This window comes from Pinus tabuliformis, chromosome 7, assembly GCF_031772625.1.
Source record: "Pinus tabuliformis cultivar Carrire ecotype Pingquan chromosome 7, CPIR1, whole genome shotgun sequence".
Taxonomy (NCBI): Eukaryota; Viridiplantae; Streptophyta; class Pinopsida; order Pinales; family Pinaceae; genus Pinus; species Pinus tabuliformis.
In genome coordinates, this window is record NC_142293.1 from 448,947,979 (window position 1) to 448,967,658 (window position 19,680).

Sequence of the window (19,680 nt, forward strand, 5' to 3'; positions counted from 1 at the left end):
TTATATGGCCTGAAGCAGTCGCCTCGGCAGTGGTATAAGAAGTTTGATTCTTTCATGTTGAGTCAGAAATATGTAAGAAGTGAATATGATCATTGTGTTTACTTTAAGCAGTTAAATAATGGCATGTTCATTATCTTAGTGTTATATGTTGATGATATGCTTTTAGCTAGCAAAAGCATTGAAGAAATCAACAGGTTGAAGACTCAGATGGCAAGGACGTTTGATATGAAAGATCTAGGAGCGGCAAGACAAATTTTGGGCATGGAGATTTTCAGAGACAGGGGCAATGGTAAGCTGTGGCTATCACAACAGAAGTATGTTGAGAAAATACTTTTGAGGTTTGGTATGAATAATGTGAAGCCTATTTTAGTCCCTTTAGCTTCCCATTTTAAGCTTTCTTCGAGTTTATGTCCTAATACAGATGAAGAAAAGGATTATATGTCTCGAATTCCATATGCCAATGTAGTAGGATGTTTGATGTATGCGATGGTGTGTACGCGACCAGATATTTCTCATGCAGTTGGGGTTGTCAGCAGGTACATGGCAAATCCGGGTAAAGAGCACTGGTCAGCAGTAAAATGGGTGCTTTGGTACTTGAGAGGCACAAGTAGTTATTGTATTTCTTACAATAAGAGTAGTGAATTTGTTTGCGGATATGTTGATTCCGATTTTGCAGGTGATTTGGATAAGAGAAGGTCAACTTCAGGGTACGTCTTTACTCTTGCAGGTTGAGCTATCAGCTGGATGTCAAAGCTACAGAACATTGTTGCTTTGTCCACTACTGAAGCAGAATACATTGCTGCTTCTCATGCTTGCAAAGAGGCGGTTTGGTTGAAAGGTTTGCTTGGTGAGTTTGGTAGGTTACAGGACAACATCAGGTTACTTTGTGATAGTCAAAGTGCAATACATTTGGCTAAGAATCCGGCCTATCATAGCAAATCAAAGCATATTCCAGTTAAGTACCATTTTGTAAGACAGGGTATCACTGAAAGGGGAGTTTCTCTTGAAAAGGTGCACACAAAGGAAAACTGTGCAGACATGTTCACGAAACCAGTTTTGTTGGAGAAGCTACGCTGGTGTTTGGATTCTCTTGGCTTGTAGAAAAGATAAAATAATAATAACAGGGCATCAGGCGAATTGTTGTCAAGGTGGAGATTGTTGAGATTTTCTGTTTGTAGCAAAATAGGAAAAATCTCAGCTGATGACAACAATAGAATTCAGGTCCTAGATTAACTCCAGGTTGTTGGGAGGGAGTTAATGCCTCCCATATTTGATGTGAGGGAGTTAATGAGGCTGTTAGATTCTCTATGCTATATAACAGGCAACCATTCGGATGGTTTGCTGAGAGGGTGAGAGTTTTATGAGGTTTTCATTATGTAATCTCTAATTTGATTAATAATTTCCTGATGCCTATGTTTGGTGGACGTAGCCCAGATTGATTGGGTGAACCACGTTAAACTCTTGTGTTTATGTGCTTGATATTCTGCTGTGTGTTTATTGATTTCCTGTGCCTTTGAATTCCAACACATGTAATGTTTCCAATTCCCAGCCCACTCTTTCTTTTTTTCAGGAGTATGAGTTTTATCAAACTCTTCTGCTTCCGGATTTGTAAACAAATCCCAGTTTATCATGGCTCTCATCCATTTGGCAGGTACTTCTAATTTTAGGCATCCAGACATAAGAGTGAAAAACTTATACATTTCCATGACTGAAGGTTTCTTGCAGTCAGGTGGAATGGGACCAAATCTACAAGCTGGAATGACGCCTTTTGCTTGCTCCAGATATCCTAAACCATACTTTGGTTTAGTAGGTCTCATCAGACTCATCATTTCTATTAGTCTAGGGTCCTCTCCTTCAAGAGTTATGATCTCATGCATCATAAGGACATGGTCAGCATCTGACTCATGTGGGAAAGGTATGTCAGCACATTTAGGATTGGGGCATGGATTGAAAGAAGTGGAAGGAGGTCCTTCACTAGTTCTAGAATGGTGATTAATATCAATGACTGACTCAATAAGTGTACTCAAGTTTACAACAGCTTGGCACTGTGGACATGTAACTTCAAGAAAATGAAAATTATCTATCTAGGCAAATTCAAATAATAAATCGTAATTTATATATTTTTATTAAATTCTTATTTATGTAAATCTATGTATTAATACATATGTTTTTTCTCAAATATCAATCTACCTATTCATAATCTTGACTGATCTTTTCATAATCTTTAGTGAGAAAATTTATTTATTTTTAAATATTTAGCTCAAGTCGTTTAATATTATTAATGAACGAAATTTTATCCCGTGTTTTCAAAATATTGCTAAATATCAAGAAAGACACATTTATTAATCCAACCTCGGTAAAACTAGACGTAATTTTTAATAATTTTTTTTTTTTTTCAACTTATCAATAAATAAAGTAATTCCACCTTAAAACCATACAATAATACTCATGTATAATGGATTGAGTTAATATTTATGTTATATCCGGTTCATTAAGAAGACACATGCATGTGCTATTCTTACATACGGAATATGTTGATCATAACTGAACATATATAATTAAATATTTATTTATGTTTGATATTATATAAAATATAAGATAATATTAAATATTTATTTATGTTTGATATTATATGAAATATAAGATAATATTAGTATAGATTTATTTTAAGTATAGATTTAATATGAAATGAGAATGATCAAATTTTTTCACGTATAAACTTATTTAAAGTGTAAAATACAGTGTGTTATTTTTCATTATTATATGGACTAAATTAATTAATATAGATATTTAAATAGTTTATTTAAATATTTTTGAAAAGTATAAAATTTAAACATTTTACATACAATTTTTTTACTTCAATTAATTTACAACATATTCAATTTTTTATTATAATTATTTTTCAATTTAGAACATAGTTTTTAAGCTAAATTTTTATTTTAAAGGGTAACGGATGGATGGATGGACACACTTACACAACCCCTCATGTTGGGTTGTAGAATGAACCTCTCAGCTCAATAATTTAAATTAATATAATAAAATAATATTTTAAGGTGATTTTAATTGTGTTTAGAAATATTTTCAAATGTATTATTAAAATAATAATAATTTTTTTAGTTTATTTTGTTTTTATTTTTAAAATTATTAAAAATGATTTGTTTTTCAATATAAATATCACATTAGATAAATGTAAACCGTGATCATTTAGATTTATAATTATGATATTTAAGTCAAAAGGTTGAATGTGTAGTCATTTTGAAACTCACACCATTTAGCAAACAAAAAAAACTATGATCTTTCACAACATATAATCAATAAATATATAATTCCAAATTAGTGTATAAAAATAATTTTCTATATAAAGATATCTAGTGTATAAAATATAAACAATAGTTATAAATTAAGATTGATTTTGCTATACAAATTAAAAAATGGTTTAAAAACTATATTTGGAAATTTCATATTTAAATTTAATTAATAAACACATTAAATTATAATATTTTTTTTTATAATTTATTTGTTTATCCATAATCAATGTTATGCCTATCCTATTAAATTTTTTTAGAAAACATGTTAAAGGATATATATATATATATATATATATATATATATATATATATATATATATATCTATATATATATATATATATATATATATATATATATATATATATATATATATATATATATATATATATATATATATTAAAAAATATATTTCCTCTTATAGTGATTCGAAATTTATATAAATGTAAGTGATATTATTTAGAATTAGTAGCTCCATATCTACCAAGCATCTAGAAGAATTAAGTCTCTCAATATGTAAGCATTTCTTCAATTTTTACACTCAAAAATATTTCATTCCTCTAAGCACTTGGTAGATACAAAGTTTACATACATTTATCTCTCTATATATACATATATAAAATTAAGGTATTTAAATAAATTAAATGGTTTGTTAATGTCAACATCCATTAAAACACTTATCTCATGATATATCTCACATTGTTTATATATTTACATATTTTAAATTACTATTATTATTATTATTACTACTAATTAAAAGAATAATTTATATGAGTTGAATATATATTTAGAAAAACATATGAAATTATTATTAGCCATGGCATTCATCTCCACTTTACAATAGAGATCCATTGTTTATCAATAGGCTTTGTTACAATATTATGTTTCATTACCATGGCTTACCAATACCATATGCACATATATATTTTAATTTATTTTATTTTTTAAACTTTTTTTAAATTAAATTGAGAAACAAGAAGAATATAACCATCTTTAATAGAAATATCAACTATTTATCCCCATGAGTACTAAAAAGATTCCATGAATATTTAGTCGATATCAAATTAATTGATTAATTATTAATAATTAAATTAAATTCTCTTCCAAAATAAACATGCCTATCAGCATAAATACATTTTTTAAATTGATTTATTAATCAATTATGAATTTTGATTATTCATGTTTTTTAATTTTTCTCTTAAAAAATAATTATGTAAATAATACCTATATAACACCTATGCTTTCCAGTAATAACAAGAAAAATGAAGTTCAATCTATATGTGATATTTGAGTGGTATAGTACCATCGTATGTTACCAAACATTATGAACCAGTGTTGATCAATCTTAACTATGGATTTAGTGAGATGAAAAAAACTTTGGTTGTGTAAACTATAAGTCATAAACTTAAGATTCTCACAAAATTGACCAATAAAATATAGCTGAAAAAAGACAAAATTATAGTAATGTACAACATTTTTAAATTCTTTAACCATAATTTTTTTTTCAAATAATTACGACGTAAGGTGTTCCCCTCTGAAATCCACTATCCTCTTATCTTACGTGTCAAACTATGATCCATTTGATTTCATGTTAGATGATTAAAATGTTTCCTATCATTAATAAAAAAAGATTAGTTATAACTGAAACAATAAAAATAACAATCTAAACTTCATATTTTTCTAGAACCAGCGAACCTGAAGGTAGAGGGCCATGGCTTGTGTTCTAGAGTGAAGGTAGATGGCCATGGATTGCATATCTTTTTCATGAACCAATGAACCTTGAAGGTAGACGACAATGCGTTGCAGAGTGAAGGTAGACAACCATGGCTTGCAATGGGCTTGCGTTGCAGAATGGAGGTAGATGGTCATGGTTACAATGGGCTTGCATTGCAAAATGAAGGTAGACGGTTCTCCTTGTGTGAAATGGTGTTGCATAGAGAAAGAGGGTATATAGAGGCAAAGGAAAGCTTTCTATTTTAGTGGGAAGATGGGTTCAAGGGAGAGATAAGCGAGGTGGGTTTGAAGCTCCCAATCCTAGCTCAAGAAGACATATTTTCTAAGCTAATTCCATTGAAGCTTCCATTGCCAAATCCCTTAACATGAATCGTGCTTGAAAGTTTCCCTGTGTTCCTCTTGAAGAAGTTACACTACAAGATCTCCAAAAGATTTCAACTTTGGGGTGCAAGAGTAGTGACAAGGTCTATATTAGTTTTCAATTATTTTTATAAATCTTTGAGCCATTACTAATTCTCTTGTTTGCTTATTTTCAGTAGTACTGACTACCTTACCAGATTTTGCCTTCCTTCCTCTTCAAATTTTTCTTATCGCTTTAGGAAATAAATTGGGTTTTATTAACAATATCCTAATTATTAACTGCATATCTCTGTACACAATGCAGGTTCGTTTGGAAGGGAATCATTGCGAATACAAAGAGAAGTTTTTCCTTATTTATTAACCATTCAGTTAGGTTGTGCCAAGCTCGTGAATTTAATATGGGTTTGTTGCCAGCTGGAGAATGGTTGGATTATCCAAAAGCAAGGAGAGATGAGTCTATAGTAGGAAAATATCATGGGTTGCTTGTACATGATCCTTACAGATGGCAAGCTTCGTTTCAGTTTAATTTTGGAAAATTCTTATTTGTTTATTGTTTGACAGAAACCAACCTCATCATTCGAACTCATGCCAATCTGAAGTGGTGAGAATGGTTAGAATGGGAAAGGCTTATCACTTCATTTTAAATATTGTGTCATTTTATTTTAATAGTGGCTTGTGAATCTATGCTTTTTTTGCCTTTATGGAATCCTCTAGGTAGTTTGTTGGGCGGTAAACTCCTCTGAGGGGAGAGGGGATAGATCTCATTTAAATGAGAGCCTTAGAAGTCATTCAGGAGAGGGGACAAAGCTCCTTTAAATGAGAATCTTATAGGTCATCTGGGAGAGGGAATAGAGCTAGAGATCCATTCAATGAGAGTTTGACCTGAATCATCATCATGATATTAAGTGCTTGAATAGTTTGACTCATCAATAGAATGCAACCTAACATACTGTAAACAAATGCCTTATTGATAAACTTCTTCGGCTTTTCCATATGGAATATTAGAAATTGCCATGAATTCATGTTTTACCATTTGAAGAAGGGAATATAATTCGGAAGCTTGTTGTTTTATTTCAGGTTCTAATACACATCCATTATTCTTTTGTATGCTGGAAGATGCTGATACAAAGGAGGTTAAGTATTTCGTTGAGAAACAAGTTTCCTTAACTAAATCCTTGCTACATACTTGTGAGAGAAGAGGGAAACTAATAGAGCACATCACAACTCTTTTTTACCATCCTAGATATGGCCGTCAATTCGAACATGGTGATAAGTACTTATATTTCTCCAATGCTGGGCTCCAATTTCAGAGTGTTCAGTATGTCCAGGTATAATTAAAAATTTAGAGAAGAGATTTATAGGGATATTTTGTAAAGCTATAGTTTGAATGAACATAATCAACTTTTTTCTGAATATGAAAAAGTCGTTTGTAAAAATTTGATTTCTTACCTGAGCATATTTCTATTCAGTTATTAGTACTTTATAGGATAGTGTTCCTTTGGTTTTTTATTCTTGTACTCTCTTTTCATTTTGGGAGGAGATTAAATCTCATTTGATTTTTTTTCTCTTAAATTATTATATTTAGGAAAATCTGGAAGCAAAAGCAGAGGTCTTGCTTGACCCCAACAATCTGAGTGATGATGGAATAATAGCATTAAGAATTTGCGAAGTGAGTGAAAATGTAGAATTCATGGATGTTTCCTTAAGTACCAATGATAGTGACTAGGTGAACATCAAGGTTATCAGGGTGGCAGGTAAAAGTGCAGAACTTGATTCTCTTTCATGGGTAAGTTTTTTCTCTTGTTAAACATCATGTGGTTCATTCCACGAGTAGGCATTGGTAAAGACTCAACTAGAAAAGTATTTTCTGAATAAGACATCCAAGGTGGTACCATTGATCATCAAGTGTTTTACCATCTCTTGGCCACTAATCAGTCTAAAGATATTCTCTATTGGTATCTATGATCATCAAGTGTTTTACCATTTCTTGACCACTAATTAATCTAAAGATATTCTCTGCTGGAAAGATTCAGAACATCTCAACTGGCTACTTCTCCCCCAAATAACTAAATAGGCAAGGGTTGGTAGAATATCTTTTGTTGTGTGTTCATTATGGCATCTTAGGTAATCGTTTAGATGGCTATGTCAATTTTATGGTTGTAATCAATTGTTTGAATGAAACATAAGGTTTAGATGACTAAAAATAGGCGACTTGATGCTCTATCCATTTGTTTGACAAGTCAAGCAGAAGCCTACGAAGTTGTAAAAAGATCACTATAAGACATTGGTTACAATAAAACAAGATATGTTGTTTATAAGTAAAATGCCAGAATAGCTAGATAGATAAATGGCATAAGTGGAATCATATGCAAAGGATACCCATGCTAACTTATGATTTATTTTGTGGTGTGATGGTTGTTATATTATGGAGAGGCAACGGTCTCTCTCAAACCTCAAGATATATACCTGTTGCAAAAGCCACACAAAGATACAACAATAAAATTAAGTTCCTTTTTAAATGACCCTACATAAGGTTACATGATTACATTCACTGCAAGCATGTTGACACCCAAAGCACAATAGATCATCTTGAATTCTGAGTACTATATATACATGTTTCTTTTTATTTCACAAATACAGCCCATAACTTCTTTTCATTTGACATAAAATTGCATCAAATCAATCATTCTAGATTATTGGCTCCAAAATAGGAAGGAATTTGAAGGACTTGATGAGGAGAGTGAGATGGGACATGATCGTGTGGATCAAATACACTTTGTAGGAGGTGAGTTAGCAGTACTTGTCCCATGTGATATGGGTGTGGGAAAGGGCACCGTACGTCGATAATCGAAACCCTACTCTGTCCTTTCCCTCTGCCAAGGTGGAGATAAAGCACCACTTCGTTAACCATGACAACAACATCTGGGACTAGGTTGTGCCTCTACTACTCCACATCAATCAACCAATTACGGAGGGATAGGGGAAGGGGAAGGGGCAGGGGATGATGATATAGTTTTTTGGTGTGAAGAAGGCTTTGACAATACAAGGGTTGAAATTTTCAAATAAGTATAAGATTGGTTTTTCCCATGGGTATTACATCTAGAAATGTCGCTAGTGGCATGACCTTCTTCTACGGTAGCCCTTTTTTCAGAATTTGTGCCACTCTAGTTTCATTTTCCTATCAACCTTTGACGTTCTTTTGTGTATCAATGTCACTTTTTCTCACCTCATGATGTCCATTATTCATCTTATATTAGTGATTCTAAACATCTTAATATGTTGCAATTTTACATTGCAAATTTTTTTGTTGGGCATCATGCTTGGTGTATTGCAATGTTGGATTTTTTCATGCTATGTTGTTCTGATTCTATAATCCTTGCATGTCTCTCCATGACAACCAAAAGAGAATTCAGCTTCAATGTAGCTATCCCTTGACAAAAGTAGAAATTCCTCTTGAAGAAGCTACGCTTGAAGATCTCTAGAAGATTTCAACTTTGTGGTGCGGGAGAAGTGGCAAGGTCTACAATCATTTTCAATTATTTGTATGAATCTCAGATCCACTGCTAATTCTCTTGTTTGGGAATTCTTAGTAGTACTGGATACCTTACTGGATTTGGCCTTCTTTCCTGTTTAGATTTTTCTTATCGCTTTGGGAAATAAATTGGGTTTTATTAACAAATTTCTAATTATTAACTGCATATCTTTGTACATAATGCAGGTTCATTTGGAAGGGCATCAGTGTGAATACAAAGAGCAATTTTCCCTTATGTTCAGTTAGGTTGTGCCAAGCTCCTGAATTTAATATGGGTTAGTTTCTAGCTGAAGAACACTTGGATTACCGAGAAGTGAGTAGAGATTAGTTTGTAGTAGAAAACTATCATGGTATCCAGAAGCAAGGAGAGATCAGTTTGTAGTAGACAATTATCACAGGGTGTCTGTACATGATCATTACAGATGGTAAGCTTCGTTTGAGTTTAATTTTGGAAAATTATTAGCTATTTACTGTTTGATAGAATCTATCCTCATCACTCAAACTCATGCCAATCTGAAGTGGTTAGAATGGTCAGAATGGGAAAGGCTCATTTTAGATATTATGTCGTTTATTCTAACAGTGGCCTATGAATCTACACTTTTTTTTCTTTATGGAATCTTCTCGGTAGTTTTTTGGGTGGTAAACTCCTTTGCCGATAGAGGCGACAAATCTCCTCTCAATGAGAGTCTTAGAAGTCATCCGGGAGAGGGAACAAAGCTAGATGATGCAAGAGCATCTAGCTAGGGCACCATGACCAGGTGTTGGTCTTCTGCAAGGTGGAAGGTTTTAACAATGATTGGTTACTTTATCTTTAAAAAGTCAAAGTAGAAGGTAGGAATTTGTTTTTTTAATTTCAGTTTCAGTTAGGGTCACTATCTCATCTGTCGTTAGTAAACAATAGTTATATAATTGTTTCCTTCATTTTAGAAAAAATGACAAACATGTCATTTATGAAATCTTGTAATGCAAGTAGAACTGAATGCATAAGCAGTTTCATAACTAATAGAATAGAAGCTGAAAGTATCTATGCATAGTTCAGGCAACTGTGAACAAAAATTATAACTGGAAGATTGTAAATCTTTCTAAAGGTTCAACATACAAGCATCAGTAATAAAAAGAGAGCAAACAAGTTTTATTCATTCGAATCCATCTATAACAACCATATGAATATTTCTTTATTGTATCCTAATCATTGAACAACTAGAATAGTCGATATGGTGCATGCAAAGTTTCTCTTTCATTTTCCTTTCTAAAGGAACAAAACTCAAACATTGACAAGGAAACCACACAAGAATTCCCAGCACTAAGGATGGCCATTAACGGACAAAATCCATAATCAAGATAAACAGGCATGGTTTGAGGGAGTAGAGACCAGAACGAGGAAAATAACAGCCAAGAAACCACATTTAGAACAGAGGTAACTCAAAGAAAATGAATTCTCTATAATTTTTTTTCATTATAAAATGAAATGCCTGTATATACATAACAGGGTCCGAATATAACCTTACAAGTAGTCACAAAGCCTAATGACCAACAAACCCTAGACGAGGGTTTTGGGATGGCTTTTCATTGAATACAAATTTACAGAAACAAAGTAGCAAAACACCAGAAAGACTATATCAAATCGACCCAGGATGCTTGACTGTGGCAGAGGGACATCAATGAAGAAGTATTGAAGAACTCGGACCATCCATACCTACGAGCCCTAATTTTAAAAATGAAATTTATGACAGAGACAGAGACTACCAAGTAAAAGCCAAGGTGACTATGCCAAGCATGCCCATTAGCAAACCCTCAACCTACAAGTGAACCAGGACAAGATTGTGAGCCTAGTTGTCAACAATGAAAGGAAAAAGTATCAAATAATTGCATATGCAGAGAGATTATTTTCTTTACCTAGAGGGTTTGTAGCGCAGATAGAGTGCAGGACATTGAGCCACAAACCTTGGATACCGACTGAATCAAAGGAGAAAGTTTTGTTAGAAAAAGAGTAATAATAAAGGGAATATAATAAATCATGGATGGACAAAGTTACCTGAAGTGAAGTCGAAAACGGAAGAGTGCCACCGCTTTGCAATCTGAATGCATGCACAATACCACAGAGTGTAACCAAGCAAAACGACCTCAGAACAAACGATAACCGTGGAGTAAATATAAGTCAAACAGCCGCACGAGCAATATAAACATATACTCACACAGATGAACAAAATTACCATCGTGTGCACAAGGAGCCGAGAGCACAAGTCACCCAGGTAAATGCAGGTGCCTTACTCTCAGGCAGAGTAGCCCCTGACTGGCGCACACATAACCGCAGCATAGCATCATACAAAGGTAGCATAAGAATTACCAGAGAAAACCCTCGACACTGAAGAAACGAAGAGCAGAAATGACCGAGCAACAATACGAGGAAGGCTTTTGGCAAGGACCGAGGAGTAGGAAATGCAAACCAAGGCACCAGGACAGGAATAATAAATACATTAATAATTGCCACCTTACCAAAGTCCAGAAACATTCGAAGTTAAAACACAGACCACAGTTGTTTAATCCAAAAATTAATCATTGTTTAATCATTTAATCAATGACCAACATAATATTGTGTTAATTAAAATCCTTGTTGTACATTACCGTGCGGAGCTTTGGGCTAGTCCCATCATAGTGGTTTCAGAGTAGGATTTCAACTTGGCTTGAGAAATGGAGGTAGGAAGGCGAGGTCGTGGAAGAGGTGTTGGAAGGATAGCAGAGGAAGGACTGAGAGAGGAGATCAGGATTCTTGCTGCCCATTTGGAGGCAGTTGAAGCAAGGAGAAGAAGGGATCCATAGGTAGGTGATGATAGTGAAGAAGAAGCTGTAGCGACAACAGATGGATCAGATGAAGAAGGAGCGGAAATGATGTTGTTGAGATTGGTCCTATTGGTGAGCAACAAACCCAAACTAGAACTCCCAAATTATGATGGTAGCTTGTCCACAGAAGTTCTATTGGACTGGATCAACGAGCTAGATAAGTATTTTGAGTGTCAAGAGGTCAGTGAAGACCCTAGAGTTTAGTTTGATGCGACAAAGTTAAAGGTACATGCAGCCCTGTGGTGGGATAGTGTCCAAATAAAGAGAAGGAGATTGAACAAGTTGTCGATCAAGAAATGGTCAAGGACGGTGCCCAAATTGAAAGGCAGATTTCTACCTAAGGATTACCAGATTGCACTACACAGGAAAGTGTAGAATCTGAAGCAGAAGGGGATGACAGTAAGGGAGTACACTGAAGAGTTTTATCGGGTGAACTTAAGGGCTAGTTATACAGAGGATACCCTGGAGAAAACACCCAGGTATGTAAATGGTTTAAGGTTAGAAATCTTAGATGAAATTAGCATTCTTTCTCTGAAAAGTGTTGAAGAAGCATATCAGAGTGCTACGAAAGTAGAAGAGAAAATTGCCAAAAAACAAAATGCTAGCAGAGGACGGGGAACTGGTAGAGGAGGAGGACAGTCTTATGGCAGAGGATGAACTGCTAGTAATAATGAAGAAGGCAGCAGTTCTAAAGCTTCCAGAACAATAGAAAAAGGTTACAATAGGAGAGGTTGTAGGCCATATCAGCGAGTCAGGGGAAATGGTTGAGGCAGAGGAGCTGGTTATCAATGTTACAAGTGTCACAAGTGGGGACACAGGTCGTTTGAATGCCTTGAGGAAGAATAAGCTGGACAGAGGGGTGCATATGTCGCATAGCCAGAAGAAGCCAAGGCACCTCCCCAAGAAGCAGAGAATGCACCAAAAACTGGGGAAGCCCTAGTATTAAACAAGGTGTTTCTGAAACCAGCCAAGGAAATAGTTGAGTAGACTGAGTGGAAAGCTTTGCTTCAGATGGTTTGTAAGTCACATGGTAAGTGTTGTAAGCTGATTATTGATAGTGGAAGTACAGATAATTTGGTGGCCACAAAGATGGTAGAATAGTTGGGGTTGAAGCAATTGAGACACCGCAGTCCTTACAAAGTTTCATGGCTGCAAAAGGCCATCAGTTGCTTGGTAGATGAGCAATGCGAAGTGGAGTTTCATATAAACAGATATAAGGATAATGTCATTTGTGACATAATTTCGATGGATGTATGTCACACACTGCTAGGCAAGCCATGGCTATATGACAGCAAGGTGATACATGACGGGAAGACAAACTGTTATAAGTTTCTCAAAGATGGGATCAAGCATATGCTTGTGCCCATTGTTGTGGGGGAAAGTATCCAACTCGGAATGACCCTAACCCACTCTAAGGGTGACAGTTCCTTAGCAACAGCTGAAAGCAAAGCTATCTAAAGTTTCTTCTTTATGACATGCAAGAGATAGAAGGAAGAGATCCACTTACCGATGTCTTGCGCAAATGGTCGATCCAATCTCCTCTATTCGCCGCTTGCTCCCAGCTCCAAGTCTTTTCACGGGCCCAGCTACATGCGATCCTGCAAACAAGACAAAGCAAGGAAACTACAAGAGGCATGCATTCATAACTGATTCAAGGATTAGCATAAATCAAATACGCAAGTAAGACAATACATCATTGAAACACATGCGAATAGAAGAACCTCAAATGCTTTATTAATATATGGAAGTAAGGTTCAGGCGGTGACACAACCATGAGAGGTCCAATCCAGCATCACCTTCCCGACGGAGAGAAATCTCTTCTTCACCTCCCTCAAGCAATCACCCAATGCTCACAACTGTAAACCAACAGCAATTCTTTGCACAAAATTCCGGCCTCCCTGATCCCATGGGATGAGATCCTTATATAGGGTTTTGGAGTGAAGATAAGTCAGCCTGATGTGTGACTTGTTGTCCTCTTCAACTCCAGTTGTTCTTCAGTTCTTCACTCAGAGTTTCTACCTTCCACTTGGAGTTTTAGAAGCTCTTAACTCATCATTAGGCGAATCTTATGATCAAGTGTCTTTTTGGAAGCTTCCTGGGCACTGGCACATTGAGAGAAAGATTCCTCCACATGTCAAAGTACGCCCAGCGCAGGTAGCCTTTGTTGCACTTGCGATGCAGCGCATGTAGCCTTTGTTGCACTTGCTATGCAGTGAAGGTAGCCTTTGGAGCAGCTGCTTTGATCCAAAATTGACCTGTTTTTGAGTGTTTTTCAGTGGAGAACTGATTTGCAGTGCTGTGGTTTGCTGACCTTGTTCCTCTAAGGGTAAGAACAACATGTTTAGGGACTTTGGATCCCTCAGTTTATTGACATTTCATGCTCCATGCTGTAAGGCACAAAAATGTCTATAACAGTTGCCCCCTAAAGTATGAGGTCGTTTATCGGGTGAAATGCTTTATTAGGAGGATCCGAAGTTCATTCAAATCATCGGGAGGTGACCTGTAACAAAATACAATACAATACATTATCTTTTCATACTTTATTTTCATGATCTAGCTGAGGCGGGCATTTCCCATGCTCAGCTTTATAAATACATTTGCTGTACATAAACAGACGATCGTCTGATAATAGACTGATAATTCTCTGCTTTTAATTATCATCCTTTTAGTAGGATGATCATCTGCTGCACATGTCTATGTTTTTATCTCCTGAATATATATCGCAGCCCGGATGGATGAAACTAGATCCGGGGTCTTCAAACTTGTCCGATCTTCACTCTAGTACAAGTCGATCCATGTGAGAATTTCTTGAAGTCGAACATGGAAAGACATCGCTTGATTACCAGTCAATAACGTAAACTGTTAACAAGCGCGAGAGGAATCACCGATAATGATGATGACCCTCAAGGTACTGCAGCACAATTCACGTGGTGTGAATATAGGATCTGACGTCGAACACCACGCAAAGTCTCCTGGTCGAAGGTCATTAATGTATACCTATCGCCGGGAGTGAGAAACTTGCCATTGAGGCATGCAAGCTTCAAAGTACTGAGGGGGTGTTCCTAGATCAACTTCTTGGATAGTGAGCTGATGTCGTCAAGAAGTGATCCGTCAAAGGAGGGCCTTAATGAATCCCACATCAGTGACACGGAACGGAGCTAGTGATGATGGTGAAAACGATCTGTGAAATATGATTCAGGGTGGCGGTCATGGAAGGATGAAAGATGATGTATGGTAGTGGATGGGACCCGGTTGACACTTTCTGAATGACATCTCTTGAACATATAACGACACTGATGTGATGTATCGGTAGCATTACCCCATGTATGGATGGTATGGCGAGACCATGGTGAAGGGACTGGTGAATGATAATAACCCAACCCGATATTTACGGAGGCAAAAGTGTCATGTTCAAGAGCGACTTGCTACCATTAAGCTTTGAGGTTCTTCCCAATTTTTCCCCAGTCATTTCTGACCAGTACCTCTTTATTTTTGCCAAGCTTGAGGAGGATAACATATGCTTGTTCTATAACCTGCCCTTCGAGCAAGCCCATCGCTATGTTTTAACGAGCCTAGCGATAGGGAAACTCGTTCTCGTCTATAGACAAGTTTGTCGCTATCTAATATTTTTAACGCGCCCAGCGACAAAGACAACTCGGTCCTTTTCATTTTTAGAGAGTCTGAAAAGGGTACATAAAGTGGACTCCAGGGGTCCTTTTTCGTCATCTAATCCCTTAAGTCCGAAAAAGTATAAAACAATACAGAAGGGATGAATGTTCGATATCTTTATCGAGCCGAACTAGACAAGCACTCGATCCTTTTGTGCAATAATCCCTCAGGTCCAAAAAGATTAAAATCTAGAGGAGGGATAGCTCTTCCGGTCCTTTTAACGAGCTGGAAGGCCAAAACTCGGCAAACTTTTCATATTTTACGAGTCAGTGAAAAGAGCTCAAAGAAGACTCGTCTTTTGAGGAACGAGTGATAAACAGGGATAGCAGCAGATTCCAGGTACAGGTTGGAATTTTCCAATCACGACAGTATTACAAGGATGGCTAGGTGGGATCACTCTTCGCAGCTGTTCCTCAAAATGGGTAAACAATCAAGTGGATGTGAATGATCGGCCAAATGACAAGTGGAGGCGACGGTACACAAACACGACCAAGGCTTTTATGGCTGATGAATTTACGGTCTCAAATGGTTATTTACCGGTTCATTTTTTCTGAATGAGCTTGAACTCTGGGGAAAGCCTGCTCACAAGCTTATGTTTATTTTTTAACGAGCATGAATTTCCGCATTAAAACTGCTCAAATCTTGCGTTTATTTTTTAACGAGCATGAACTTTGCCAAAACTGCTCGTTTATTTTGCATGCCCCCAACATCATAATAACACATGTCAAAGGAGGGTGCCCCCCAAGCTTCATTGCATTCAACTTGGTGGTTGGAATGAAGGTTTACCTTTGAATTTTGAAAAGGGGATTTGTTTCATTTTTTAATGAGGTTGACATAGTAAAAGAACTATCCTCATGACTCCTTGTTTCATTTTTTAACGAGGTTGACATGAGATAAGAACCGTCCTCGGAGCCCACTGTATTTACAGTATTTCCATTAGGGCGATGATCCATGCTGACAAAATATTTAGGAATCCTCCGAATCCATTGGATATAGAAGATTTCATATTGTAGGTTTCCACTGTGGCTACTTCCGCCAGATTACTCGCCGGCGGTAGGGCAAAATTACCCATTAAGGCAGGGTCTTTTAGGAGACCTACTCCAATATTTTGGAGCGATTGATTACTTTCATGGATCATTGTCCTGCTTCCCGTAACTTGAGAACTGTTGGGGAGAAATGTTTGTTGGTCGACGATTGTAATTTTTCCTTGAAAAGGAAATACAATCCTCCTGAAGTAGGTCGACACAACTGCAGCCATGGCATATATCCAAGGCCTTCCCAGTAGGATGTTGTAATCGAGGTTTCCGTCGATTACTTCCACATCAACTTCTACTGTTTTTCACCCCAGTTCAACTTGCAAGTTATTTAAAATCCCGTATGGAGTGTATGATCGTCCATCAAATGCTTTTAACGTCGTTGACGATTTCGACAAGGGTGGGGAGCCTAAATTTTTCCAGCAACTCATCGACATAAGACATGTAGATGCCCCCTCATCAATAATTGTTCGATGAACAGTTTTGTTGAGGGCTTTCACTTGAATAAGGAAAGTTAGTTGAGCTGGTATCTGAGGGTCATATCCTTTATGATCAAAGGCCACAAGATTGGAATCCATTGGGCCAATCCCACCTATAGCTGATAATAAAGCTTGCTCTTGGGAGGTGCATTTTTGCGCTACCTCAAGTGTCGACATAGCGGACGACGATTGGGTCAGGTCCTCTATTATATTGTAATCTTGTGTTATTTTTTCACGAGGATTAAATGTCGATTTGTGTACTACTCCCTTTGGCGACTTTATCATTGGTTTAGGAACGATGGGTGGCACAACTTTGGTCAAAGTTGTTGTTGAACTACTAGGTTGTTTATTTGCCTTGTTGTTCAATTGCTTTGGATTCCTGTGATCTTTATTCCTTGTCAAAGCATTATTTTGCTGCTTTGAGGTGGACAACATAAGCACTTGGGATCGGGAAGCATTTTGATTAGCAACCAGATTTTGTCTTGGACTAGGAAACGGATCAGTCAATACTGCTGGGGTTTTTGAACTCTTGAAGAGTTTCTTAACTTCAGCTATATGAGGACAATCTTTCGTCCAATGATCCTCATCGCATATATGACACCTTGTCGGGGGTTTCCCTTTCCTTTTCTTTTTCTTCTTGCCCCCTGGTTGCTTCAGTTGTTTGCCCTTGTCGGTCGACATGGCATTTACTTCTGAGGCAAGAAGTTCCTCGTTTGCATTTTGACTAGAAATTTTGCGTTTACCAGTCACGCCATTGCTGGCGTGAGAGTCAGTATTCGATTTAGGAGGGGGAGGAATTGAAAATTCAGGTCTGGGGGCGTCAGGTATTTTGTCGTAGAGCGTGCCAGACTGAGTATATACTAAGTCCAGATATTGAGCACGAGCAATGACCTGCTCCTCTGTTACGACTCCCCCCTTGGCCACATCTTCCGTTATAGCCGGAAGTAACGACTTTATAAACCATTCAGCTAACAGCTGATCGGGAACGTAAGTTTACACCATCCTACGACGACGTCGCCACTCATGTATATGATCAGATATGTGAGTGGCCGTTGCCTGTTTGAAGTTTGTAAGGAGTTCTGTTCCCGTTTCATACCTTATCGGTAATTGAAAATGGGTTAAGAAAGTCGTGGCTAAGGAGCTGAAATTGTCGAAAGAGGCTCTTGGCAATTCAATGTACCATTTAGCCGCTGGACCTGTCAATGTCCTCTGGAAGAGGCGAAGTCTTATCGAATCATCATTTAGAGTGTTCGATGAACACCACAGATGAAAAGTCATGACGTGATTCGACGGGTCTTCACTTGGATTTCCATTGAATTTAGGAATGTCCGATGGAAGTTTATGCGGAATCGCTGGCCACCACGGGGCATAAGCAATTGGATCATTCGTCAGCCGGTTTAGATCTGGCAATTCTAGAGTTGCTACAAAGGGCAACTGTTGGTTCAGGTTAGGCGAAGCATATCCAGGATAAGATGGTATCACCTGAGCAATGGGTCTTTGCAGACCAGCATAGTGCTGACAACTTTGACAAAGTTGATGGGCATAACCATTATAGCATGGTTGCCCATTACTTACAAAGACTTGTTGCTCAGGTCCTTGATATGATTGCTGGAATGGCGGTTGTTGAGATTGAACCAGCTCTGGTTGTTGGACCATTTGCTGTTGACCAATACTGGATGATTGACCAAGATGAGGAGTCACAGTACTTGTTTGAGCCTGAGTCGCTCCAGATAAGGAGGCACTACCCTGAGATTGTGATTGAGTCGACGAGACAAGAGGTTGTTGTATTACAACAGGTAGCGCTTGTACTTGCAACACATTCGCCGTAGCAGGTGTGGTGGGAATATTCGACACAGGGTGTACTGGTTGCATTGAATATGCAACTCCTGATTGTTGAGGCAGTATTGGTACCCAACCGCTAGATGTGATTCCAGTTTGACCTGAACTTTGTTGTAAACTCCCACATGGTTGTTCTCTGGGAGGGAACAATGAAAGAGCATACTGCCCTCCACATGGTGGAAATCCAGTACTTAAAGGGTAAATTGGCCTTTGAAGACACATTGGATCAATTTGTTGAGTTTCAACATAAGAAGTACCAGATGATAATCCGGATGAAGAAATAGGAACTAACCATATTGTTGTCCCTGATGGGACTCCGGCTTGTTGTTGGCAATTTGCCGGGACAGATGGTATACCAGCAAACATCGTTGGAGTGGTAGCAGGAGGCTCTGCTGTTGCTGTGTCGGACGACACAGTCCTAGATGTTGACGGTTGTTCAGACATTTTGAGTCTATCCAAAATATTTTAGCGATTCTACAAGAACTTACGATGCCAAAAGACTAACTTCGAAGATCAACGCAGGAATAGGAGGTGATTATGTTCCGTTTAAAATGAATTTTATTATGACGACGCTTTAGACACAACTTGCTTTTTCACATTTTAAGAGTCGAGAAAAAGCTAAAGATGACTCTAGTCTCCTTCGATGTATTAACGAGCCCGAAGTGACAAATGCTCGGATGGACTTTTTCAGTTATAGAGTTTGAAAAAGGCCAAAAGAAACTACTCTGGAGTTCTAGGCAGAGGGTGTGCCAAACCTTTCGCGAAACCACAGAATACGTTTTACGGTACGAGTGGTCGATCTTCGTGAATGCTGTGTTCACTGCATCGTGATCAGTAGGGCGGCCGACATGGCTTCCTATGGATAAAGGCTTTGTTCCTATAGGGG